The following is a 27635-nucleotide window of genomic DNA, read 5'->3' as shown; positions in this document are numbered from 1 at the left end:
AGTGGTACTTACTGCCCCCTGGTCATGGGACTGCATTTTGGACACCTGGCAACTGGCATGTATTTATGAATCTATCCCATAGATAGATTGATTCACTTAATGACTGTGGTGTTTCTTAATCATCACAATCAGCTTATAACATTGGGTCAGTCACATGGGTGACTCATTTAGGCTGTCATGACTTATAACTGTAATGGGCAAACTCCATTATTGTTGTAAGTCAAGGACTAACTGTAAGAGAAATTGTCTTTTTGGTTCTGCACTTTCTGAGTCATTATTCTGTTCAATTTTGCAAGAACCTTAATAAGTGGCCAAATAAGTGGCCATATGTGGCCATCCTTGACTGATTATAGAAAGTTAAATAGGGTCCAATCTGACAAAGGCTTGGATGGATTTCACGTGAAAAATCCCAGGGCTGTAGGGACTATTGGGAATCTGGGGTGGGGAATCCCATTATGGAAGAAGACAATGAAAAACCCTTTCAGTGTTGTAGTGAAGAAAAATCCATAGATATGTCCATAAAATCATAAGTTCTGCTCAGCTTGTCAGGGTTCCAAATAGCACCCAAAAGTAAATCAGAGTCCAAGGCAAAGTATTGCTCAAAGTTCCAATTTATTAAGAGAGCCATGTTGGCACATCTGGGAAAACCCGAATCTGAAGACTTCCTGGTTTCCCCCTTCTTGTTGAAAGTTCAAGATCTTGCCCCCATATCCACAAGTTCATCACATGGTCCACTCTTCCACTGCCATGCTGGCAGTTCCACCCATCCAGTTCCGGTCAGGTGCAGAGGTGCAAAGACAAAGGATGACCTTGGCTTTCTTGAAAGAATTTAGTTATGGCTACATAGCATCTCACTCCTTACAATCCCCCTCCCATTTTCCCACAATAGAAAATGCATAGTAGAATAATTGAAAGTGTGGCAGGGAAAATATCCAAAAGAAAAGATGGCTGCAGGCCTGTCAGCTATATTGTAATGAGGTGTGTATGTCTAATTTTATGTTGAGTAAAAGCAACAACAAGTTGCAATTTGGGTTCTGTAACTAGAAATTTTCTACAGCTCTTCACAGTTGTTAAGAGGAATTTATCTATGCATTTATCCTAAATATGTAAGGGATAAAGTACACTCTTGGCCTCAGCTTTGATGTCTGTGGGCTTCTTCTCAGACTCATTGCCCATCATCTAAGCCAATTAAATGAGCAGGATGTTATTCCCTGCTGACCTCCTTCCATTTATATGGTCATTAAGTAACAAGTAAACAGCGTTCAGGGGGACTAAGTGGCCCCACCTGGATTCATAAAATGTATTGATTTATTGCATTTCTAGCCTGTTTTATTATTAGAAACAGTAATGAATTACACCAAAGTGGGATGTAAATCATTAATAAACAAAAAAGATTGAGTTTAAAAATAATTAAGTATAAATACAATAGAGCTCTTGAAAATATGTCTAAAATCTAAGATGACTGTAAAAATTTTGAAGGGTAGAACAACACCAGATCATATAAGCAGAGCAGTATCATTGTAGACTGAAGTATGAGTGAACATCTTAAGCTACTCTTGGAAGCTGAAGAGGTTCAGCATCAACCATCTGTTAACAGGGATGGAATTCCATAACCAGAGTATTTACGGTATATGAAGAATACTTTATCTTGGGTCATCAATAAAATATATTCTTGAGCAAGTATTGTTTCGTGGCCAATACATTTGTGGGAAGGCTCTCAGGGGTGGGTACATATATACATACATAATTTTACTTTGTATTAAATTCGTAATTCTCTTTTTGAGGGAGACAGGTGATTGGAAATGTAAAAATAATAATAAAGAAAACCTGGTCCTGTGCCTTCAAAACAGGTATAAAAAATTCTTACAGGTAGTCCTTGAATAAGACCACGATTGTGCTCAATGGTGGGTTCTCATCCATTGAGCAAAGTGATCATTAAGTGTGTGATTGCTTCATTCAACCCTGGCATTTCTGGTTGTGGTTGTTAAGCAATATTGCAGGTCATTAAGTAAGGAATGCTAGATGCCTCAGTGTTGGGGGAGCAGGATTTTTAGCCCCCGAATGGAGAGACACGCTCTCATGGTCTGTGCATTGCCTCCCAGGACCTTCCCCATCCTGAAATGTGCCCCTTATTGCACTGCACTCACAAGCTAAAAATCTTCCCTGCCAAAATCCAATCTGGATTTTCAAACCCTGAGTGAAGAGATACTTGGGTGCCACTTGCGCCAGGCTTCCCCCAGCACCTGAGACACCTGTCCTCCTTACTTTACCAGTCTACTTCTCCGCTTAGATTTTGGCTCTCTCTCATCTCTGGGGACTGGCTGAAAGAACTCTCCAGTGAAGCCCCTTCCATGTATAGAAAGGAACTTTTTCAGCAGGGTGCAGGAACAAATCCGGAGCTGAAACAATTGAGTTTCCTTTCATGCACAGAAGGGAACTTTTTTGCCTGGGTACAAAGACATCCTAAAGATTTCAGTTCCATTCCTGCACTGTGTCAAAGGATTTCAGTTCTCCCCCATGTGTTGAAGGTGACTCCTCCAGTGGGGTGCAGGACTGGAGCTCAAATATTCAGGCACGCCTCTGAATGAGTCCAGCCCCACCCCATACTCAAAAGAAAACTCCTTTAGTGAGGTGCGGGAACAGAGCTTGGGATCTTCAGCTCCCATCAACAGGCAGCTCTTTCAATCAACCCCCAGACACAAGCGGGAATCCTCTTGGCCGGCAGCAGCAGCTTGCAAACTTCCCTGCTGGGTTCCCTATTGAGCTTCTGGGGACGCTGGTGGAGTGGTTTGCAGATTGTGATCACATGATTGGCAACTGTTCATGTGGATAGATTATGAAGCGCCCAGATCACAATCACATAATTGCGAAGATAGTGGTTCAATATTTTGTGGAAAGTGGACCATATGACACCTTTTCTGAGATTGTTGTAATCTGGAAGAGCAATGGGCAATGGCTCGCGTGCCCAGAGAGATGGTTCTGTGTGCCACTTCCAGCAGGTGTGCCGTAGGTTCGCCATTATGGCTCTAGGAGCACCATGAACACAGCACCTATCATCCACATTGCAATCTTGCTTGGATTCTTGTTTCAGCTTTCTCAATGGTATCTACATCCAAACACAGGTCTGATTTGTTCAAAGTGTCCCCTGACTTGGATGTTTGGAAGAAAGAAAGAAAGAGAGAGAGGGAGGGAGGGTGGGAAGGAAGGAAGGAAGGAAAGAAAGAAGGAAAGGAAGAACAATGAGAAACACAGTTCACTGTAACAAAGATAGGAAAAATAAATAAAAAATTTAAACCTTTGATTGTTCTTACATGTAGAACCAAATTGTTAGTTTTGATAGAAGCTGATCTTCACTGTAATTAAGATGGCTTGCTGGTGTATTAAAGCAATATTAATCTTCAGTAATATTAATTACTCAAGCCATGTTCTTGATGAGTTCACCAAGTGTTCCGAGAGATGTTTATGTAATAGCCTGGGAGCAATATCTGATTATCACAATTTCACTCCAAATCAATAATGTCATATGCATGTTGAAACAATATTCGGGATGATGTGGAATCTTGTGGAGCTCCACAGCTGCATTGCTTTAAGGCTGACATATGATCATTTAAAGCTAGTTTCTGAAGACAGCCTTAGTTGGAAGTGAACATTGTACCTCCAGGTCTCAGTCTATAGAATTGTCCAGAAGCATACCATGGTCAGTCACCATTACATCATCGCATCTCATTCCAGAATAAGTCATTCGTAGGTGGTCAAGGCTGATCCAGTAACAATAGGTCTGAAGTCTAGTGGATTGGCTCCACAATCAATTTCTCAGTGGAGCATCTGCACCTGTACAACATCTACCCTTAAAAATGGCTGTTAACAATTGAATTGTAGTTGTAAAGATTTAAGAGACCCGAGTAGGTTTTGTGAGTGGTGCAGTAATGAATTCTTCAAGGTTCTAGCATTTTACATGTTTGTAAAAAATGTTTTATTATGCTGTGGATTTATCCAATCCTCTCATGTCTCGATTAAGATATACTGAGAGCCAATTTGGTCTAATGGTAAAGGCACCAGGCTAAAAACTATCAGTTCTAATCCTGCCTTAGGCACAAAACCAGATCAGTGACCTTGGACCGACCACTTTCAGCCCAACCTCACAGGGTTGTGGGGAAAATAGGAGGAGGAAGCCCTAGTAGGTATCTTCACTATCTTGAATTATTTATAAAAATAATAAAAGCGGGATTTTTAAAATGTCTAAATCTAGGCAAAAATGATCAGTTATAAAGAGCAGAGGTTAAGAAGACACTGGTCCGATGTACGAGTAAGGAATATCTGATCTTCCTCTTTTGCTCTCAAGAGTTGCAAATAATCCCAGCAAATCTGATCGGGTGGAAGATGCATTGCCACTGACTCATTTCTGTTTGCAAGGAGACATGGCTGTTGTGCATTCTTGCTGTTTTTCTACCAGGTCTTGTAAAAGGGGGATATGGTAGTGCCACTCCATACAAACCTGTTCTGACCCCCTTCCTTGCTCGTTCAGAAACGACAGCCACACACAGCTTGCAAAGGAATGTCTTTATCAGTCCCGGCTTTTGCTGGCTGCGAGCCCAAAATAAACATAGATAAATTCTCTGGCAAAAAGTTAAACAGCAAATGCAAAAACAAACTCTTACAGCAAACCAGGTTTATATAAAGCAAATCACTTATCCAAGTGGTTTCTCTGAATCATGAACACGAACTGGGAACCTAGACTAGAGGAACGGAATGAACGAACGAAGTTGACTTCTGCAACTAAGGCGTGGCACCATCAGTCTTTTATCCACAGGAGGAGATCCTTAACGAGCCCCAGCTGCTTGTTATCTTCTCCTGTGAGCATCCTGAAACCACTCACAGTAGATTTCTGTGTCAGTCTGATAGCAGCTCCAAAGGCTCCTACTGAGCCACAACATAAATCATTAGACCCAGTATGGCAAGTTACCTTAGAAGAACTTCCAAGCAATTCCTATGCTAAAGGAGAGCTCTTGGATTAAATGGCTTCAGAAGACAATAGCATAGTTTAATTTTTAAAGTAGGCAGGTTGCTCACATTTGATAATTTGTATCAGGGATGTTTGGTGCAGTGGCTGTGTGGTTAGGGGATGGTCTGATTTCCATTGCTTCAGATAGATACGGTCCCTGGCAGGTATAAGTACGATGCCAATTAGGGTTGGCAACACAGCAGCAGATGGATCAGAACTCGGTTGGGATATGAAAGAAGTCAAGTAATAAAGTAAATTCCTTTCCATATTTTCAGAATTGGAAGGAAAACTGATCCAGGAAAGAGAGACAGAGATGCTGAAAGAAGAGTCGAAAAAGAAAGCAAGACCCAGAATTGAAAGATTGGTAGTGGCAATATTATAACACTGCTATATTTTTTACTATCATCACACTGAGATGTGTAGCTAGAATTCTTCAATTCCCAATCCACGATTAAATAAATTCGTAGCCAAAATGAAGATGTTTTGGTGGAATTCTCCTCCTGTATTTTCCTTGATACTAAAGCTAAATATGATGGGTCTCACTAGAGAAGCAAAGAATTGTGTCTGCCCAGTATCCTAGTATAATGGCACAGTAAAGTCACCGGTAAAATATTCCTTATTTCTCTGTGGTGAAAAGTCTCCCTGGGGAGGCAGTTTTAATGCTGGTTGTGGTCTTGGGTTACTGCAAATCTTGTAGGAAATTAGAGGGTGGTGCGGTAAATATTACATGAACAGCAGTACACAATTGTATTCCTGCAGGTTTTCTGCTGCTGATAATAACCCTTCAAGCAACTTTCCAAATAGGCTGAAACTGCAATTCCCAGGATTTTTAACCAACAGAGCCAGATGGAATTTTGGAAGTTGCTGCCCCAAAGCTGTCAGATGAGATGTGGCTGCTTTAAAATCTGATGACGGTTACTGTTTTGTGAGATGAAACTAATGGAGTTCTGAAGGGAGGTGTGTGTGTGTGTGTGTGTGTGTGTGTGCATGCATATCCCCCTCTCTCATTTCCGTTTCAAAGCCAAAGAGCCAGTATTATCCGAAGACGTCTCTGTGGTCATGTGGCCAGCATGACTAAACGCCGAAGGCACACAGAACACTGTTACCTTCCCATCAAAGATGGTCCCTATTTTTCTACTTGCATTTTTAAATACTTTCGAACTGCTAGGTTGGCAGAAGCTGGGACAAGTAACTAGAGCTCACTCCATTATGCCACGCTAGGGATTCAAACCACTGAACTGACCTTTTTGATTGATAAACTCAGCGTCTTAGCCACTGAGCCACCACGTCCCTGAAATAAATAAACACACACACACACACACACACACACACACAGAGGGAGGGAGGGAGGGAGGGAGGGAGAGTGAGTCTATCCATCAATGGTTTCCGCAGAGAGAGAAAGATGATAAGAACAAATCCTATTCGGTTTGTATTGTTTAAAAACAACATGCAGCCTTTTTATTTTCTATTTTAAGTTTAGGTTTGGTGAATTCAAATAATGGAAGCATCATGTTGTAATGTTCTAATCAAAAGGATCTAAGCAAACTTCTTCAGAAAGAAGGAAAGAGGCACAGCTCCCTCCCTCCCCCCTCCCCCCCACCTGGGCTACAGTTACTAAGGGAGCTGTAAATCTGCACAGTGTCATTTAAGGGAAAATATACTAGGCTGATAATTGCTCTGAAGCAGGTTGAGGCTGAACATTACTCTCAAGGATCTCCACTTGCCTAGTTCAAAATAAAAGAAGCCAATATGAATGATTGTAACATGGCTAAACACATCAGCAGCACGCCGCAGAAGAGAGGGAGTGGGTTTGGTGGGCTGCCAAGACATTATATTTAAATGGGTTATATACAAGGGAGGAAAGCAAGGAAAATGTGGTCCAACTATTACCCTGAGTTTATATAGCATGTATATAGCTTTTTGGTTTGTTGTGAGCCTTCTCTTCAAACTTTTGGTGCTTACATTTTGTCCTGGTTGATTTTATTTTTTATTTTTTAACTGTTCCATAAAATATTGTATTGTCTGCTAACTATAGGTAGAATCATGGGCCAAAGTGTGGAATTGCTAGTGAATGTGGTTTCTAGAGGGGACCTTTGCACTTTAAAATATTTAAAAAGGAAAACAAGGACAACAAAACCTTAAAAAAACAAGCTTGGGATACAGCTCTTAATGAAATCATTAAATAAGAGAAAGTAAGGAAAGACACCTCAGTGGGCGACAAGGATATCATGTGAAGTGTAGTATAACAATGCCTTTTATTTATATTGGATTTATTTAAGTATTAGGATAATACATATTTCGGTAGCAAGTTTATGGACAGTGTGATGACAACCTTGGGAGGACAAATTTACTAGCTATTTAACAAATCTCTCCCCCTCCCTCCCTCCCTCCATCCCTCCCCCCCCCAATGGTAGAGCCCTCATCTATTTTTCTGCCTTGTTGCATTTATGGGTTCCAGTAGCGTAGCTAGGGATGGTCCAGGTTCTTTTCTTGTACTTGAGTGGCATTTTGGGAGTGTTGAGTTCAGCCAGTAGTATCAAGGCCTGAAGACCTTTCAAAAGCTGCTACTATGTGGTCATCTTGGCTGTAGCATTCCTTGATCTTTGGAGAGTCCCAAAACTCTCCTGAATCCCCCTTTACATCTTCTGTTTCTCTTCTAGGGTGTCCCCAAGTAGGTGTGGGTGATGGCACAGCAGACTATAGGGAGGTCCCATTTCTCTGCCATATTCCATTTTTTCCATTGGACAAACGTATTTGGACTTAATGGGTGAAAAAGTCCAGCCTGAGCCATGAAAGTCAGATGGGTAACTTAGGGGCAGCCATTCTCTCTCCGCCCAGCCCACTTCAAAGGATGGTTATTATGGGAACAATAGGATTGGTGTGGGAGTGTTGGATATGTTCGCCACCTTGAAATATTTATGAACAATAATTAAAACTGGATATAAATAAAATAAATAAATACAATCACATTCAACAGTCTCAAAGATAGTTTTTTTTTCAAGAGGCAACTGGACTTTCAGGCTTTTCTTTGAAGATGCTTCACTTCTCATCCAAGAAACATCTTCAGCTCTCATCAGGCTTCTTGGATGAAAAGTGAAATGTCTTCAAAGACAGCTGAAGGAGCTTCTCGGGTGAGAAGCAAAATACCTTTAAAGAAATACCAGAAAGTCCAATTACCTCTCAAAAAAAGCACCTTTGGGACAGCCATGACCTGGATGACTGAGAATCTCCATAGACAATCACATTATTTGTCAAACATTGCACAAATATATTAGGTACCCTTTAATTAACAAGAGAAACTTTCAAGATATTGTTGGGCATCTCTTTGTCCTTTGTTGTTGTTTAATCATTTTTGTGATATAAGTGGAGGAAAGATGGAATTCAGCTATTCTGTTTCCATGATCAGTAGTTATTATGGCCAATCACTCTTGACTAGAAAATGGTACTCAGTTTATCTGCAGAGCCGAATAAATTTAGCTGCAAGTGATCACGACATTACATTATTTATGTTTCACCTTTTTTTTTTAATACACCAGCAAGCAGAGCTAACAATAATTAGAATTGGCTGTTGAGTGCTCCTGGAAAAGTATATAATAACAGCAGGAACAGGTCCAAAAATAAAACAAATATCAGATTTCAGAGGCACCAAACTAAACCCATCAAAAATTTGCATCAAGAAATATTTTATGGCATGACTCTGTGAGAGAGGCTGAGAGGGGAAAATTGGTCATCTCAAAGAATACTCTTTCTCATTTCTGAAGCTGAACTTTCTGCATATCTGTTGTACAGGGAAAATCCTCATTAAACATTATTATAAGTTTAAAATTATGAGCAGCAGATAAGATAACGAGAGGCAGATTCTTAATATATCCTGGTCTAAAATCTTTTAGTGCTGTAGAGGTCATAAATCCTCCGAAGCTGCACTTTGCAGAAATCTTACAAGCACATCTTGTATGAAAAGATACCTAAATGTAACTGCCTAAAAGGATATCAATGTTCCTAAGTGTCTCAACAGATTTTTGAAACCTAGAATTATATTTTAAACTTGATTCTTGGAAGCACATGAAAATGATGTATTTGTACCACACTTCCCAAAACCTCAAGGGGTGACGTCTGTTTTCTCACAATGCTCAATGTGCTGACATTGTTCCAAGCTAAATGAATGGAGGACGACAAAAGGAGGATATTAAACTGTGACAATTCATCCTTCATCTGTCTGAAAACGGATCCTGTTGGGAGAGGAATAGCATGGCCACTATGTATGGCAAAAATAGAAGAATGAAGAGCATAAACCTGCAGAAAATCTGCATGATAAATTTTCATCTGTATTCAACCAGTAGTCCTTCGTTTTCTTATTTTTGATGCCTCTCTTCTGTTGCTGATGCCCATGGCTTCTTCCCTCCATTCCCCATCACATTTGCCCTGATCAAAACATTCCATTCCCTACACATAACACAACAAATCTATTTTATTCCATGCATGGACCAGATAACTTTTATATATGTTATGGTTTGTACACAGAACATCCACAAGCAGCTGTTCTTGGAATAGTTTGTTCACAGAATATTCAGTTTGTTCACAGAATATTTTGCGCATCTCTAGCACAGAAACTGCAAATATTGCAGTCCTTAGCACCCAAGTGTAATAGATGACATCTATGCTTTCTTGAAAAGTAATTTGAAGCCCGAGTTTTTAATTTGGAATTGGGAGAATATAGTCAATGAAGAAAAAATATTTTGTAATATGTCAACACTCTTCTGCTATTCATTTCACACCAGATTAGTCTGTTGACAAACCTTTTTCTCTTCTTCAGAATGCTTTCAGAAGAAATAGTGAATTCATTAGAAGTGCAAGCTATGCGTAAAAGAGTACTAGAATGAAATATTTTAGTGTGTTGGAGTGTTATTTCTTTTCTAAGAGGCACTTCAGAGGAAAAAGAAATAATTAAAATAGGGCTATAGATGTATGGTTTTTTATTACATTTAGTTGACAAAGGCAGGTTTATTATGATATATAAAGCTGCAGGAGCTTGAATAAATCCCAGTATTCAGCATAGTGTGTTTCTCATTGCACAATTTTTATTTGAGTTTTCATTCTTCAATAACCAGCTCTGAATGTGCTTTAAGCCACTACTCTAAGTGAAAAAAAAAAAAACGAAATTGGATCCAGTTTCTATTGAACACAGTAAGGTAAATCTTGTATCAAGACTAAGTTGTAATTGTAAGTCTGTAGAAAGTGGAATTCCCTATTACTTCTTCTGGCGACAACCCCTGGAGTCCTCTCATAATTTCTCTGTAATAGGAAATCATGTGAAATGGGCCTGTTGGGGAAATGAAGTACCGTAACTCCCCCCCAAAAAGGAAGAGGCATTTCTCACAAGCAGAGTTCTATTCAATTTCTAATATGGATTTCAATTTCACCTTGTGGAGGCTACACTGAATAGCAGGATTCTAATATAGAGGATTTCTCCTGAGATTTGAAAAATGGAATAAATTTTCAAATACGATCATTTTAAGAAGGCTGATTGTTTTAAGAAATTTGTCCTATGACCTGAGTTCTTGATGTCAAAGAATAATAACTAAACATGGTTATTCCCAACAAGTATAGTCTCCATTTTCACCACTAGAGTAGTTAAGAGGATTGAGTCCATTTATGTGGATTCTATATGGAAACAGAGTCATAAGTCACGGTGGTGCAGTGGTTAGAGTGCAGAACTGCAGGCCACTTCTGCTGATCACCGGCTGCCTGCAGTTTGGCAGATCGAATCTCACCAGGCTCAAGGTTGGACACAGCCTTCCATCCTTCTGAGGTGGATAAATGAGAACCCAGATTGTTGGGAACAATAGGATGATTCTGTAAACTGCTTAGAGAGGGCTCTAAAGTGCTGTAAAGTGGTATATAAGTCTATTGCTATGGTTATAACTGTATAGTGATTCTTCAGCATCATTTATGTTCACCTTGACAAAATATTTTTCTCTTTTTAATAAGCTGGCAACAAGTTTGCAATATTATCTGTAGAGAATGCATGATCTTGAGAACAAATTGTTCCTGGTTCCTGTTGATCTTGCCTGTATTGTACAGTACTTTAAATATATTCCTCAGGCCAAGTCATCCACTAGATTAGCCTCCTATAGAAATCTATGGAAACAAGCAAGGTGGATGCTTGCTGTGTTAAAAAAAAAAAAAACCCTCCCAAAAGCTCTATCCCCTTCAGCAGAGTCAGAGAGGAGCATGGAGGATGATATGTTTCCAAAACAAGCTTACAAATAAGCTATCCAGGTATTGTTTCCATTTTAGTCTTTTTCAGAATATTCTTATGTTACTTCTGAAGAGTTATTGGGATTGATTGACTGATTTATCAAAACGTCACAATCAAATTTATATTCATATGGATATTATGAAAATATTTATATTGCGCTAAACAAACAAACAAACCATTCGTATTCTGACCAAAAAGCATCAACGTGTTACTAAAATACAGACCTAGAAATTAGGAAAATGAATGTTTATAATCATCAAACTGGGAAGATTATTGAGGGGGCGGGGGCTTTTGCAAAAGGACAAACTGCACATATCAATATAGCTGACAAGGTTAGGTTCCTTGAGCTGTCCCAAAGATGCTTTTTCAAGAGGCAACTGGACTTTCTGGTTTTCCTTTGAAGATGTTTCGCTTCTCATCCAAGAAGCTTCTTCAGCTCTTGCGACAACCATGACCTGGATGACTAAGAATCTCCATAGACATTTCCCCTGTCCGGTCTTTTCCAACTCTAGGGGGCAGTGTTCATCTCTGTTTTTTAGCTGATGGAGCCATTGTTGTTCAAAGACATTTCTGGGTGGTGATGTGGCCAGCATGGCTGTATGTCAAGGCACATGGTATGCTGTTACCTTCCCACTGAAGTGGTACTTATTTATCTACTTGCATTTGCATGTATTTGGAATGCTAGGTGGGCAGGAGCTGGGGAAGGAATGGGAGCTCATCCCATTGGGCAGCACACCTCAAACCCAGGTTTCTAACTGACAAGCTCAGCATCTTTAATCCCTGAGCCATCACACCCTCTCCTTGAATGTATTGCGAGTAATTGATAGAAACAGCCGTACAAATGCTTCTCATTGTGATTTTTCAGCCTGCTTTAAGTGTTCTTTCCTTATGTGCAATTGGAATAGGAAGCTATTCTCTTTCCTGGGGTCTTTTTATGTGCTCCACAATGTTGCATTGATGAAATCACTAAAACAACTGAGTGGTGGTTTACATTGCATGTTCTGATGGATTTGGTTAATAGTATTTATTCCCTCAGTCCATCACACAGAAATATTTGATGTATTTCAGAAAGTACATTTCTTCACTGATTAAAGTACTCTTCAACACAATTTCAAAATTCATGTATCTCATCATTTTTGACAATCACCACTATGATTACCATGCTACAATGTTTTAGTTATATGCTACGATATTAACCAAATTTGGATTACTACCAGATTCTTTTCTGTTAGAGTGTAAAGTGTTCATTGATCCCTGTGTCTAGGAGATACTATCTAATGCTTTGGGCAATACAGTATGAGAAATATGTACTATAATCAAAATGTTACTTTTGCAGAATCTTTTTGCAATACTGAAATAATTGCAATGGTCACTTGGAGCCACATTTATAGAACAATTATGAGGAATGTTATCTTTTCCCAGATTTAAGTGCAATTTTGATGCTGTTAAGTATAGGTGTCAAACCCATGGCGTCACATTGCCGTCACATGACGTTTCACAATGTTTCGTCCCTTCGTGGGGTTGGGGTGGGTGTGATATATGCGTAATGCATCAGAACGTGGGCCACCAGTTTGACAACCCTGCTATAGAGACACGTGTTTAGATTCTAATTCAAAAATCTTAGTTCATTTTTGTGTAATTCATATATTTCACTGTATCTCTGATATATGTATATTTATTGGGTTACGCATTGAGGTTTCACATATATCTGAGAATTTCACTGATCTCTCCCTGTCTTATATGTTCTAAACTGATATCGATCAAATTTGAGCATTGAGCACAACGAAAACTATTTCAGATATTTGAAAGAAATCACTGTAAGACCAAGGTTCACACAGCCTACTAAGCCATTGTTTCCTTAATCATTGGCTAGATTGACACAAAATGCCAAGCCATAAAATATGATTTGCAGACTTCAGTTATTTATTTTACATTGCATGCTGACCCACCATCTCATCATGGTTTAAATATGTGATGTGTAAACCCAGACATTATCATACTGTGTTGTTTTGCTGAAAGTTCATTAGCAACCCTAACAGTCTTCTAGAGAAAATCCTTAGGAATTTCCTTGATGTATAATTGTTACTACATGAACCTAGCTAGACAGTGTTGCTGCCATTATCTGCTATAGTTCAACCCCTGATTTGATGAAATTACTTGGATGTGTCTCCAGCATCTGAAAATAGGAAGAGCCAGAGGTTATAAAATCTTCAAAGCACAGCTTACAGCTCAGCTTTGCTTTTGAACCTAAATGAAGGTGAGTTTTCTAAGAGAACCATGTTTGTTCCTAAGAAAATACCCTGTTGGATACCCTGTTTAAAATTCTGGTTTACATTAGACTGAGATGCCAGGGAGTAAATGACCATGTGATAGTAGTATTTCTGGCAGCTGTTTGTGGATTCAGTGAACAAAAACTCTGCCATACATAAAACTATTTCAGATGTCCCTGGTGCACTCAATTGGATTGCCAGATAAAGTCATACAAATGCATATTCCATCTCAGCATACATGGCCTGGGAACTGACAAGTTTGTAAAAGGCTACCTCCAATTTCTCCCCTTATGCTTTTTGAAAAAAAATGGAAAGAACATTTTCTTTGCCTCTAAAACATTGTTTAGAAATCAATTTGACTTTCAATATACCCTAACATGAGCATTATATGAGAACTGAATTTCCCAAATAGTTGTAAGGGGCCATTATAATAGAATGTTTTATCTAGCTGAGCAGAATATTTTATGCAGAAAATGTGCATGACCTCTCTTTTACCCTTGTCTCTCTCCACACATACATAGCACGCACGCACACAAGCACACACACACACACACAAAAAAAATATAAACAAATTGTTATTCTGTCTTTGCTTTTAACTCTCCCCTATCTAAGAATTAGAAAAAAACTTTAAAAAAAACCTTTGTTCTAGATTGGTGTTACATATGTTGTTTCACATGATTTGACTTTAAAATTAGTGGTTTTCCATATTCACTACTTCCTTTATTTTAAAATAACTGCCTTCTTGTTATCTTCGTTTTCTTGTAAATCTATGTCCCCAGTAAACAAGGATAAAAGTGAAATTAATTTGTCAGCTGGTATTACTTTTCTGTGTCATAGTCAGGTATATCTTTATCCACTATAAATAGATGATGGTGAAAATGAAAAAAAATCAAGCCATTTTGACAACCATCAAAGTATGACTGGGAGGTAGAAAATGTATGCAAATGAGGATGCATATTCAATTTGGAAGGATGGCCCCATCTATTTTTCCTAAAATATATTGAAGGATTAAATCTGATAGCTAAAGTAGGAGGCAGAATAAATGGTGGAATAGCTATTTGGAAGGCAGGCCTTTGGAGGAAGTAAATGGCTAAGGGAAGTAAGGGCATAAAAACACTGAGTTGCATAAATGCTAATCAGCTGGAGTCAGTGCAAAAAGATAAAAGGATATACGTTCTGTTGACAAGGTGAAATAACTATGCCAAGAAAAAATATTGAGTTAGAAAGCAATGGGGACATAATGGACTGAAAAACCCAAACTAGTGAAACTATATGATAAAGGCATTAAAAAAAAAAAGCAACAGACTCTCAGATACCATGGGCCTCGATTAAAATTAAGGAGAATTCAGCAGCAGGATCAATAAGAGTGCCATGGGTCATGGAAAAGTGTGAAGCAGGTTGATAAGGTAGTAGAAAATTGCTAAATCATACACTATAAAATGACTTTTGCAATTCCAATGGTTCTCAAGAGACAGAGGTGAACAAATCCTTGCACTGAACTCTCGCAAACACATTCCTGTTAAGTGCAACAGAGCAGGTAGAAATTCACCTATCTTTCTGGGTAAATTGTTCTGCCCACAGGGTAAAAGAAACACAATGGCTGTCATCTGAGATGGATGGAGACGCACAAGGTGATGAGAGATACAAGCATGACACATCTCACCTTCCACCTAGCATTCTCACATGAAGCCAAGTGTTAATATTTGGGAGCCCAAGCTAAAATCAGCAAACGGGACTAAATTAGTGGTACAAAAATGGAACACAGGAGCAGAAGTATGGATGGAGGGAACAAGAATAACAAAGCTGAGACATTCATCTGCTTCACAAAATAAAGCCAGAAAGTTTCATCCTTGTTTGAAACCACGGCTAGAATTTTCCTTAAATGTAATTTGAAATTAAATCAGTTGTACTCTGAAAGGATTTTTCTCCAGTAAATATGTTGCAGCTCATATTGTCGAGCATGTAAAGAAGATATAAAGAGACAAATGTATTGGCTTAGTGTGGGATGAAGCTGCTGTAAAATGTCCCAATGTCAACCTCTCAGTGTTTTGTTCTGAATCTCCAGTAAATTGATTAGCCTGGGGACATTTAAACTGTTCAGAAAATGATGATTCTAGAATTTAACACCTGCTTTTCTTAAAAATGTGTTCTTTTACTGAGCAAAGAACTTGTCCATAAATGAAATAGTATGCTGTCAAAAGATTTTCCTTTTTCACTAGTACAGTCTGCAAAGCTGTGTGTTTTCAGTTACCTCAGAGGATAGAAATTCCTGGCAAGTTTGATTTTTGCAGTTGCCATTTTAAAGTAGTAACTTGGGTCATTATTTTAGCCGACAGATTAAAAAAGAAGCCCTGGATTTGAATTTTTATTGAATTTTCAATACACTACAAAACTTAACAATTGTCTCTGTGTGTAACAGGGAGTGATTCTTCCCTTAATGTCAAAACCCTCTTTTTTCACTGTTTGACATCAAGAAAGGAATGTGGGAAATTAATGACCTTTAATTGCTAGCATGTATCTGCTTTTTTCTAAGTACAGAGTATTTATTTTCATCAATGTTGCTGAAAATAAGTATGCTTAAAAGGTAAAGGTTGCCCTCGCACATATGTGCTAGTCATTCCCAACTCTAGGGGGCAGTGCTCATCTTCATTTCAAAGCCAAAGAGCCAGCGTTGTCCAAAAATGTCTCCGTAGTCATGTGGCCAGCATGACTAAATGCTGAAGGTGCGCAGAACACTGTTACTTTCCCACCAAAGGTGGTTCCTATTTTTTCTACTTGAATTTTTTCACGCTTTCGAACTGCTAGGTTGGCGAAGCTGGGACAGGTAACGGGAACTCACTCTGTTACGTGGCGCTAGGGATTCGAACCACCGAGCTGCTGACCTTTCTGATCGAGAAGATCAGCATTTTAGCCACTGAGCTTAATTAGGAAGGGGTGAGTTCCTCCTATGTTCTATTTCAGTTTGCTGAAGCTGAGGGGTTGGAGGTGGGGTGTCAAATTTTGCTGAGAAACTTTGGAAAGATGAAGCCTTGGGCAGTAGCTTCTTTCACTGTTATTTTTCTCCTCTTTCCAAACTGCTTCCATTCAGAAAATGCAACAGGATGTGGTGCTGGGAGGTCCCATATGACAAAGGTTTCCTGTTCCCATGAATCATGTTAGTTTCCTGCAAATGGGGGAATCACTAGAGTTACAGGTAGTCCTTGCTTACTGACCATTCATTAAGCGATCATTCAAAGTTACAAAGGTGCTGAATAATGATAATTACTGGTCTTCGAAATTGTGGCTACTGCAGTGTTCCTGTGGTCATGTGATTGCAATTTGGATGCTTGGCAATTGGTGCACATTTATGAAAATGGATATAGCATCCCATAGTCATAGGGTTGTGACTTTCAAAGCCAGCTTCCAGCAAACAAATTCAGGCAGGAAGTTGCGAGTTGCTGTCACTTGACATCGCATTTAATGACTGCACCCAGAACTGGCAAAGTGCCCTAGTAAGTCAGGTGCAGTGTCATGTTTTTTCACTTTATGACCATGTCACTTAGTGACACAGTTGCTGGTCCCAATTGCAGTTGGTAAGCAAGAGGTACCTGCATTGTACTAAAGGCATGAGAAATCAAAGGCTAAACAGATTAGCAGTTCAAGAAGTCTCTATATTTTATTTGTTTTTATTATTTTGCAATTGTTAACCTATAGCGGCAGATATTAACCAAATCAGCCAAAAGTATATAATACAATAAAAGATCCTAATCCACAATATCAATCTAAATTATTCCCATGGAATAAGCCTAAAGCAATTTACTGCTTCAGAGTACAAAAAGACAACAGTAAGAACAATTGCTTAGAGATGTGTGGACTTCAGTGCTTAGGATTCTCCCACTGGCTGGGGAAATCTGGAAGTAGAAGTCCATGCATGTTAATGATGCTGAGGTTGAGAAACACTGAATTAGTTGCATACAATATTTAAATGTGTTAACACACCTGAGTGAACTGGAAGGTATTTGCTTGTTCCTTAAGAGATGTCAGAGAAAGTACCAGTAGGGTTCTGCCTAGGAAAGAATTCTTCAACTGGGACCTTTTCCATTGGAAATATTTTCTCTCTCAGCTACACACCAAATTGTATTTGGGGTTCTTTTAGATATTGTACATATATTATAATGTATACAATACAATCTATTTTAATTGGTATGTGGGAGGTGCCTAGGTTGTGTGGTTAGGTCCCTGATATGAGACACATCCTCATGGGCGTAGTATTCTTACAGACCACAAGCCCAAGCGATTGACGTGATGTGCCAGGGCCTCGAGGCTGTTAGGGACTGGATGGGGGTTAACAAGCTTGTACTCAATCCAGATAAGACCGAGTGGCTGCTGTGCTTCCCTCCTACTAATTGGCCAAGTGTTCCACTTCTCAGGCTGGGGGGGTCAAACAGTATGCCCCTCAGACAGGGTCCGCAACTTGGGAGTCCTCCTGGACCCACAGCTGACTTTTGAACATCATTTGTCAGCTGTGACCAGGGGGGCATTTGCCCAGGTTCGTCTGGCGCACCAGTTGCGTCCCTACCTGAACCGGGAGGCTCTCACAACAGTCACTCGTGCCCTTGTGACCTCCAGACTGGATTACTGCAACGTGCTCTACATGGGGCAGCCCTTGAAGAGTATTCGGCGACTTCAGCTTGTCCAGAATGCAGCCACGCGAGCGATCGTGGGTGCGCCTCGGTTCACCCACGTAACACCTATCCTCCGCGAGCTGCACTGGCTGCCTGTTGATCTCCAGGTACGCTTCAAGGTGCTAGTCGTCACCTACAAAGCCCTTCATGGTATTGGACCTGGGTACTTGAGAGACCGCCTACTGCCAATTACCTCCACTAGACCAATTAGATCCCACAGACTAGGCCTCCTCCGAATTCCATCAGCCGGCCAGTGTCGACTGGCGACTACCCAGAGGAGAGCCTTCTCTGTGGCTGCTCCAACCCTCTGGAACGAACTCCCCGTGGAGATTCGTACCCTCACCACCCTCCAGGCCTTCCGCATAGCCCTTAAAACCTGGCTGTTCCGACAGGCCTGGGGCTAAAGACTCGCTGCCCCACTTCGAATGGTATGATTGTTGTGCTTTTAACTATGTATGGTTTTTATGTTTTTATGTTTTTGTTACTCTGTTTGTATTTCCCCTCCCTTTTTGAGTTGTGAGCCGCCCTGAGTCCCCTCAGGGAAAAGGGCGGCATACAAATAAATTAAACCTAAACCTAAACCTAACCTAAACCTAGTCATTGCTGGATACATGTAATCAGTTATCTGTGTCATCCTGCTGAGTGACAAAGAACTTATACTTCAGAATTTTATTTTGAAAGTCTAGAGAAGGTAGTGCTAAAATATTCTACATGGATTAAGATCACACATCTTGTTAGTTTAACATTAAATTACTAGAACTTTTAAGTTTAATGTTGCAGTCCTATTAAGATGTATAAAATTTGTTTCACTGCTTTAGTAGGAAATTTCTTTGCTTGCTTATAATATAAAGATAGCTTCTAAAATGTGTTGCTTTCACAGAAATGGGCAAATGGCTATGCTATTCTAGAAGATAAATTCAAGAAGAGAGCTGGACGTTGCAGATAAGTGGATCTCTTTTGTTATAATTTAAAATCAATATTGGACAATATGGTATTAGAATGGAATTTATTTGGCAGAATGATAAATGCAACCAGTGAAATTTAGTCAGTGAAAAATGACTGCACAATGATTAATAGACTTCCCATTCCACAAGAATTTCAGACAGTTCACAATAATATTAATCATCAAAAACAACAATCTCAGCTGTCCAAATGAATTAGGCAGCCCGAGCTCCATCAAGTGCTTGATAGAAGAAGGTTTTCAGGAACTTTTTAAAGGAAAAAGTGGTTGAGAGTATTCCTTACAGTATTTTGGGGACCAGGTTTCTTGTCTCTCCACTCCTTTTACCTTTCATGGGTAGGGTCACTCAGCACTTGTCTTAAAGATTGCACAAGGTTGACTGAGTTGAGGTTGTGGAGATGACCTTGTGGGTATAATCTAATCTTTTTTTTTCAAAATAAAGACTCCTTTATTTTTTGCCCACAAGATGCTTACCATCTAAAATTTGACTGAAAGAATTGGAAAAGAAATGGAGATAAGATTAGATATTGTGGGAAGAAATATCCACCTGGTTCAGTTCCAAGCTGGGAGAAAGACACTAGAAACATGGAGGCTGATTGGAAAGATGGTTTAATGAGGAAAAAACCACCAAGCCCATGGTCCTGGTGCAGCTGACCACATGGAGTTGTTTTGTAGCTAGGCTGGCCCAGTCTTTCGTAATGGGCACAAAATATCTGTTAGGGCTATTAAGGAAACTGGGGGTTGCTTTCTGTCTCCAAGACCATATTTCCCCATTTTTACTTTTGGGAAATATAATATTCAGCCTTTTTTAAATATTCCTCAAAATATATAATTCTTCTAGGAGGGGTGGTGGCTTCCCACAATATAATACTTCCTCAAAGATAGTTTGTATTTGGTCTTAGAGTCCTCAATGCATGTAAAAAGTAGAATTGTTTATATTTTTCTTTAGTTGCTTATTGCATTATTATCTTTATTGTGATATTTTCTGTTTTTCAGTAATGTGTATTGTTTCCTGTATTAAAACAATATTGTTTCTTTAAAGAAACAATCTGTTTTTGGTAGCTACAGTTAGATGGAGCTTAATCTTGAGTCTTGATGCAGTGTGTGTTAATTATAATATATGCAACTGGGTGAGTGAATCTCATACCCAAACTTCCTATTGCTGAACTACAACTGTTAGAGTCCCAATGATCATGGCCAGTGGCAAATGGCCATGGCAATTCAGTAATTTCTGGTGGGTCAACAGGTCCCGATCCTTGTTTTTAACTATAAACATAACCTCTTGTTCAGGGCTGTTTATTTACTTACTGCTAGATTCATATCCTACCTTTCCTTCAAGAGCTCAAGATGATATACTTCATCCAGTGGTGGGATTCACTCAGTTTGCATCACTTCAGGAGAACCGGTTGTTAACTTTCTGAGTAGTTTGGCAAACTGGTTGTTGGAAGAAACCATTAGGGCAGAGAACTGGTTGTTAAATTACTTGAATCCCTGACTTCATTCTTCGTTTCCCCATGTGAGGGAAAGAAACAATCACTTCTGTGGTAAATTGAGTTAGAGAGAAGCTGGCCAAAGTCACCCAACGATCAGGATGGATATGAACCTTCATCTTTCTAGTTCCCATCCAACACCTCAACCATGAGACCACACTGGCTCTCTGGAGTTGACATAATACCAATCACGATACAATTCAATTTTATTACAGAATATTCTTATAATTATTCTTAATCTTCAGCTATTTATCATGCAGACTTAACACTGATTTTTTTTAAAAACCAATTCGAGCATGGGTTTTGTTTTGTTTTTCATGGCCAGCCAACACTTGAAGTTTATCAGTTCTCTGTAAACTCATTCACTTCTCTTGTTAGGATAATACCTCTTCACAGCTGTAAATCTTTACATAATTCAAAGAAACCTGACCGCATTTCTTCTCCATTCTCACCTCTGCTTAAAAATCAATATGGTATTCCAATAATATATTAGTTCATCATATGTCCTGTTTCTTTTCTTTTCAGCTGTTTCAGTTCTTTTCATCGGAAAATTTTTATATATAAGGAAAACTTAGTCTTTTTGTTGCTAGGCCAAATTTGGGGAAACAAAAATGTAGAGTGAGTTTGGAAAAGGGGATTTGAGGTAAAACGGTGATTGGAATTGCCTGGTTTCCCACCTTTTTTTCTGCTGTTGGAGTGAAAGACAATACTAACCATCACCCCCGGAATGAACATTTATTTTTGATGAAGCATTGTTTCATACCACTGGATGATTTCAGCTGCAGTCTCTGGACAGGTTGTACCTGGACATAGGGCCCTAATTTATTATTCATTTCCTGATGAATATGAACTAGTTCTCTTGTCATGACATTGCCTTATGAAATTATACTTGCCCATCTCCTAGCGACTCTATGATACAACCTCTCTGAACCTTCATTGTATTTAGCTTCCTTTTCTGACTTAATGCCCTGCAATTTGTGCCAGATGCTTCTCTTTGCCCTCTCTTCCCCTTTTCCATTGTGTGGTCAGTTCCTCATTCCTACTTTTGATCTTTCTTCTTCTTTGCAATTTTATTTATTTATTTATCCCTCTTGGGATATTTTGATTTAATATAGGGTTCGATGAGAGTTTTGTTTTCCTTGGTGGCTTGTGGTTGCCATTCAGCAGACCTGAAGATTACTGTGTGTTCTGTGCCACTTTTAACTCATCATTTCTTTTCACTGCTTTGCAGCCTCCATTTGCCTGCTCAGACTAATTTGATTCAGGTCTTGTAGAACATATGCAGGATGGACTATATTTTAATCGATTTAAATGCCTGCCTTTGAGTCTGCATCTCTTTTCTTTATTAATTAATTCTATTAATCTTTTTAGAAGATATGAGTGCTTCTGAATTTCCTCTTTCTTGTAAAATGCTGGCAGTTATCTAGATCAAATGAGATTTCTATTATCCTCCTTTATCAATAGGTGGTGCTAATCAGAAAAAAATTCTTTTGTATGCCTGTGTGTGTGGGGTGTGTGTGTGTGTTCAATATTAATTATAATACAGTGATTTTACACATTGCCATAACATGATTATAAGTTATTGAACCAAGAGGGCTGTAGTGTAACTCAGAAATGCCCATATCATTACATGTTCTATGGATATATGCATTTAGAGGTTTGTGTTTGGATGACCTATTGTTAGGTAAAGCACCAGGAGCTCACATGGTTAGGGTTGGTAGCCCTGGTTTGAGAACTGTTTGCTGTTGTGTGATGGGGTGAAATTTGAAAAAAAAAATGATTTCAGAGAGGTTTTCACAGAACCTGGGGCCTATTGATGTGTTGAGCTCCTTTAGCCAATATAGATCCCTTCACCCCATAAGCATCAATAAGAGAGGTTTATATATCCTGCTTGCTAGCCAAATCCTCACCCCTTTTGTTGATACGTTCATATCTCTGGGCTGTGAATCAGTCATAGAAATTATGTAGGAGTGAGAAGAAGGTGGAATTTCCTGCTTTTGAGGGGAAATGTATCTCCTTTCCACTTTGCAAGAAGGTTGCTGCCTAGAAATCATTTTTAACCTGGTAAATAGCATTTTGCAAGTCTGTAATGTGAGGACATGAGGATTTCTAGTAAACTGGTAACACATATTCAAATACGGTCTGTGTACAATTTGAGTTCAGAAGAGAAAATAGTTTCATTTTGTTCCCAGTTAAGGAAAGGGATGTTTGAATTAAATTGTTGAACTGTTCTAACATTAAGAGTATGGGGTGGAAAATAACTCATATTTTCAATACAAATCAATTTTTGCTACCGTTTCCAGATTTTTCAGCTGTTTCTCTGAAGAGTTTACATGGGTGAAACTTGATTAAACTACACCTCAGTTAATGATACCTTGCACTCTTAATTGTGCTTTCTCTGAAAATAAGTTACATGGCAGCACCTGTTTGGTGGAATTTTGTACAATTTACATACCAGAAAAATCAAGCAAAATTAAGCATTAAATTCCTGTTATAAATCAGGCTCCTGAAAAGGCAAAATTAGTAGAGAACATAAATCCAAACGATATGTACATTAGATGAAATAGACTCTTGCATGTGGAAATCTCAATTTTAAGTTTATTCTTATTTAACTGCTGGAACTTAACCAAAGAGGAGCTAGTTCGGATTTGCTTTCTCAGCTTGATAGAATACTTAATGTCTTATCTCTGATGTTTGTAGGCTTGCAAAAACAATTTGAAGTGCTGGATTTTTTTAGCTGTTTCTTACCTGATAAACTATGATGTAGTTGCTTAATTGTGCTTTAGCAAGTTGTATAAAGAAAGTCATAGTTAACCATTGTGTTTTGCAGATTACAAGTTATAGCTGGGTGTGTATTGTATCAATACTGCCATGACAAAACCAGCCGTAGCTTAGAGCACAATGCAGATAGTCCCCTACTTACGAACAGGTTATATTCTAAGACAGGGGTGTCAAACTCAAGGCCCGCAGGCCGGATCTGGCTCACAAGGTGGTTAGATCTGACCTGGGTTGCAGGAGGCCATCACAGCCAAAAATGGAGCTTGTGAGAACCGCTCATGACCCTCCCGGGCTCCGTTTTCACTGGCAGAGGGTTGCAAGAGGCTGTCCCAGCTGGAAACAGAGCTCGGGAGCCCATTTTCACTGGCACAGCAAAAACGGGCCGCCACAGGTACCCCTGACACAAGTGACATCAAGCTGGCCACACTCACCCTGGCCACACCCTTCCCAGGTCAAACATAACCCTGATGCAGCCCTCAATGAAATTGAGTTTGACACCCCTATTCTAAGGGGCAGTTTATAGGTATGTTTTGTTTGTAACTCCAACATGTAAGATAAGAACTGCACAGTACAGTTCCAAGTGGTAGTGAGCACCTCATCTTCTTGTTCCTCCTCACAGCAGGCATCTGAGGTGATCTTCTCCCAGCAGTGTGGTCCTGAAGACCTCTCCTGTATTGATCTGCAGTTTTAGTCACTAGTGCCAAGGCAGGCCAGTCAATCCATAGGAACCACATTGGGAAGAGCAGCTGGCAAGGCAACTGAGCCCTTCCACTGTGCACAACTTGCAAGCAGTGTGACGAGGCACATGCTATTTGGCTTGAACTTAAGAGCATCCCTGTGCCATTCCATTCTTCACAGGGATAAGCAGGAATGCATTTGGTGGAGGTTTCCCAGCAGCGGAGGCCTTCAGTTCCAGGTTCTGATGGTCATTCTACATACCCTACTTCCCCACTGCAGGCTTTTCTGGGTGTGCCAGTAGCTCACCTTTATTTTTAGTCCCCCCAATCGAGCCTCCTCTTCAGTCAGTGTTCAAGTGGAGCAGAATCGTCCCTGCCTCAGTGATCCTTTCCTCTGTCAGGATGCCTGCATCTACTTTTTGGCAGGTTTGTTCCCACTTCACTTGGCCAAGGTCAGCTCCTCAGGTGTGTGGCGTAGTTGTCCATGACTTGCAGCATGCCAAAAACCAATTCCATTCCACATTCTCCTGCCTTCTAGAATCTTCTAGGTCAGAGATTTGCACAGATTTGCTGTATCAGCCAAAGTTCGTAACTCGAAAGTTTATAAGTAGGAGACCGTCTGCATAAGAGTACAGAAGTCTGATTAACTCATCGGCCTCATGCAGCCATGTGTTATTCCCATTCTTTGGCAATTTTTCCCCAAATAAATTAATATTGCAGATTAAATTCTGACTAGAAATGAAGAATTCTGATCTACAGTCAAAGTGCAGTTTTATCATTTCCTTGATTTGAGGCAACAACAGAGTGGAGTTTGGCAAACCCCGGAAATGCTGTTAGAATCTACAGCAGAAGAGAAAATGAAACACACGAACTTAATTCCCTCATTCTTGATTTGATAAAATATAAAATGCACTCGATATATTGGGTATTTTTCTCATTGCAATAAAGTCTCTGGGCCTTCCTAGAATTAATTTATTTGGCAAAGTGAGCAGAGAAATTGAACGCATTATCCAGCTGTTGTGAATTTGTCGACTGTAATGAAAGGGACTTTGAGTATGCGTGCACATAGTAGTGGTTAGATACTAGTAATGATGTAGATGGAATTGACAACCTGAGACAGCACATCTTTTTTCCCTGAATTCATATTTGCAATTAATTGGCAGTGTTGGACAGTGAATATTGTCTCGCCAACCATTATCTGCACTAAGCAGAATTAAACTCCTTCAGGCTTAGAGCAGCACTTCCCTCCATGACACCAACATATATATTCATGGCATCTTTGCTTATGACTTAGCCTGGAAAGTGCAGAAAAAAAGGCAAATGTATTTTTTCCCTTTAAAATCTGAAATGTCTTATTATTACATTAGTTGGCAGTGTGATCCTTTTCTGATGCTGGGGAACTAAGGTTACGTGGCAGGGCCCAGGGACCAGTGGCAGACCTATTAATCTTGAGCTAATGCAAGAGCATCTTATAAGAGCTGTGGTGGCGCAGTGGTTAGAATGCAGTAGTGCAGGGTTAACTCACTGCTCACTCCAGGAGTTTGATTCTCACCAGCTCCAGGTTGACTCAGCCTTTCATCCTTCCGAGGTGGGTAAAATGAGGACCCAAATTGTTGAGGGAAATATGCTGACTCTGTAAACCGGTTAGAAAGGGCTGTAAAGCACTATATAAGTCTTTAAGTGCTATTGCTATCTGGAGAGCAGGTTTTAAAAAGTCAAGTTTGCAGGGCAAAAACCATGTGATCAAAGCTCTGAACACAGAATTAAGCTGTGCCTATCAGAAATACTGCCTCGAAAGAGCATCTGAGCATTGGCATTCTCTCCTTGTGAAATTAGAATATCTATTTCTTTGCTGTCTGTCTGTCATCTACCTACATCTCTCTCTCTCTCTCTCTCTCTCTCTCTCTCTCTCTCTCTCTCTCTCTCTCTCTCTCTCTCTCTCCCTCCCTCCCTCCCTCCCTCCCTCTCTCTCTGACTCTCTCTGTATGTATCAATGGTGGGATTCAAATAATTTAACAACTGGTTCTCTGCCCTAATGACCAGCTGAATAGGCATGGCTTGATGGTCATGTGAACATGTGGGTGTGGCCAACTCAACGTCACTCAGGTCGATGGGCGCTTCACCTTAGCTGTTATAGTGTAATAAGGATTAACCAGAGAGGCAGTTTCTGTAAGCAGGGCAATAAAGATTAGGCTAGAAACAACACCAGAATGTTTCCTTCCTGCCTTCCTTACAGAATTAGCCCTGTAAAGTGGAAAAAAACAAAATAAGATTTCTTCCAACAACCGGTTCTCTGAACTGCTTAGAAAGTTAACAACCAGTTCTCCCGAATGGGTGCGAACTGGCTGAATCCCACCAATGATATATATGTATGTATGTATGTATGTATGTATGTATGTATGTATGTATGTATGTATATATATATGTATGTATCTGCCTGCCCGCCCGCCCGCCCGCCCATCTATCATCCATCTATCTATCTATCTATCTATCTATCTATCTATCTATCTATCTATCTATCTATCTATCTATCTATCTATCTATCTATCTATCTATCTTCTACCTGCCTATCTTTGCCTGCCTGTCTGTCCACTCTGTCTGTCTGTCTGTCTGTCCGCCCATCCACCATCCATCCGTTCAGTCTACCATGGTATGATTGATCATTTTGTAAATAATTGATGCAGCTGTCTACTTTCTTGACATGTCAGCAGAAACCATTTATGAATAATTCCATCTCCTCATCAAACAGGCAAAGAAGGAAAAATATTGACCAGCTATGTAAATGTGCCATCAGCTGGTCTTGATGTGAATTCATTGAACAGATGGTGTCCAGTGTGGCAGCAGGGATCAGTCATAAGTAGCCACAAGAAGGGCCCAGATCTTGGGCTCCTAGATGGTGATCATTGATAAACGGATTCCTATGATCACAAGTTAGTGAAAGTATCTAAAGGTATTCTGCATAAGCATCTTCAGTATATTTGCTGGAAGATGCAACTCCAATAGGACACAATACTTTTGCTTAAATTTGTTGGCTTAAAGTGCTCTGGATTGGTTTTGATTTCCAGTAACTGTGTCAAATCCCATTAAATCTTTCCAGTTCTAAAAAAAGAAAAGTAATTTCACATTTTGCTTCATTTGAAATTAGACCGATCAATCTTCTTAGCATTATTGGACATCTTTTTTAAAATGTAAAACTAGGATACCCAGGATCATTCATTTTTATATCTTTGTATTTTTCAAGTATGGTAATTCTTCAATTACCATCACATTAGATTTAATGTGCCTTTCTCTGGTTGCTTTTCATTTATACAAAGGGCCTACATAAAAATGGGACACAGTAGAAGCAGAGATTTAACATGAGGGGGTAAGTTGTACATTCATTTCCAAATAATTGTGTGCCTTCATCAGATCCTGTTTTGAGAAACTTAACTGACTTCCATTCTAAAATTTTCAGTGATAAGGTGTAACATATTATGAAGTAGAGAAGAATTAGTTGTGATATGAATATACATATCAACTTTCATATTTTAAACA

General features: G+C 39.5%; 1 protein-coding gene across 1 annotated transcript in view; it reads left to right on the top strand.

Moving 5' to 3' along the window:
* Window positions 1-27635, top strand: part of B3GALT1 (beta-1,3-galactosyltransferase 1) — a 413993-nt gene that overhangs the window by 38279 nt on the left and 348079 nt on the right. The gene's annotated exons all lie outside the window — the stretch shown is intronic.

This window comes from Thamnophis sirtalis, unplaced genomic scaffold (assembly GCF_051295495.1).
Source record: "Thamnophis sirtalis isolate CommonGarterSnake01/CBP01778 unplaced genomic scaffold, rThaSir2_p1.2 scaffold_1, whole genome shotgun sequence".
NCBI lineage: Eukaryota > Metazoa > Chordata > Lepidosauria > Squamata > Natricidae > Thamnophis > Thamnophis sirtalis.
The sequence above is the reverse complement of the archived record's forward strand: the minus strand, read 5'-3'. Positions and strand labels throughout refer to the sequence as shown.